Consider the following 1290-nt stretch of genomic DNA (forward strand, 5'->3'; position numbering starts at 1 on the left):
ACCCTCCCTCACACATTCTCCCCCCACCCTCCCTCACACATTCCCCCTCTCTTTCTCTCCCACATTCCCTCCTCTCTCTCCCACATTCCTTCTCTCTCTCGCTCCCTCTCTCTCACATTCTCCCCCCACCCTCCCTCACACATTCTCCCCCCACCCTCCCTCACACATTCCCCCCCACCCTCCCTCACACATTCCCCCCCCACCCTCCCTCACACATTCCCCCCCCACCCTCCCTCACACATTCCCCCCCCACCCTCCCTCACACATTCCCCCTCTCTTTCTCTCCCACATTCCCTCCTCTCTCTCCCACATTCCTTCTCTCGCTCCCTCTCTCTCACATTCTCCCCCCACCCTCCCTCCCACATTCCCTCCCTCCTACCCACATTCCCTCCCTCCCACCCACATTCCCTCCCTCCCACATTCCCTCCCTCCCACATTCCCTCTCTCCCACTCTCCCTCCCACATTCCCTCTCTCCCAATTCCCTCTCTCTCCCATATTCTCTTTCTCTCCCACATTCCCTCCTCTCTCTCCCACATTCGCCCCGTCTCTCCTTCGTTCCCTCCCTCCCACATTCCACCCCCCCACCCTCCCTCCCACATTCCCCCCCCCCACCCTCCCTCCCACATTCCCCCCCCCCACCCTCCCTCCCACATTCCCTCCCCCCACCCTCCCTCCCACATTCCCTCTCTCCCTCCCACATTCCCTCTCTCCCTCCCACATTCCCTCTCTCCCTCTCTCTCCCACATTTCCCCCCCCTCTCCCTCGCGCTCTCTCCCACATTCCCCCCCCTCCCACATTCCCCCCCCCTCCCACATTCCCCCCCCTCCCACATTCCCCCCCCTCCCACATTCCCCCCCCTCCCACATTCCCCCCCCTCCCACATTCCCCCCCCCTCCCACATTCCCCCCCCCTCCCACATTCCCCCCCTCTCCCACATTCCCCCCCCTCCCACATTCCCTCCCTCTCTCTCCCACATTCCCTCCCTCTCTCTCCCACTTTCCCTCTCTCTCTCCCACGTTTCCTCTCTCACACACACATTTCCTCTCTCTCTCTCTCTCTCCCACATCACAGCCCCCCCCCGCCCCCCCCTCTCTCCCTCTCTCCCTCTCTCCCTCTCTCCCTCTCTCTCTCTCCCTCCCACATCACAGCCCCCCCCCCGCCCCCCCTCTCTCCCTCTCTCTCCCTCTCTCCCTCTCTCCCTCTCTCCCTCTCTCTCTCTCCCTCTCTCTCTCTCTCTCTCCCCCTCTCTCTCCCTCTCTCTCTCTCCCCCCCCCCCCTCCCTCTCTGTC

This window comes from Chiloscyllium punctatum, chromosome 22 (assembly GCF_047496795.1).
Source record: "Chiloscyllium punctatum isolate Juve2018m chromosome 22, sChiPun1.3, whole genome shotgun sequence".
NCBI classification, from domain to species: Eukaryota; Metazoa; Chordata; class Chondrichthyes; order Orectolobiformes; family Hemiscylliidae; genus Chiloscyllium; species Chiloscyllium punctatum.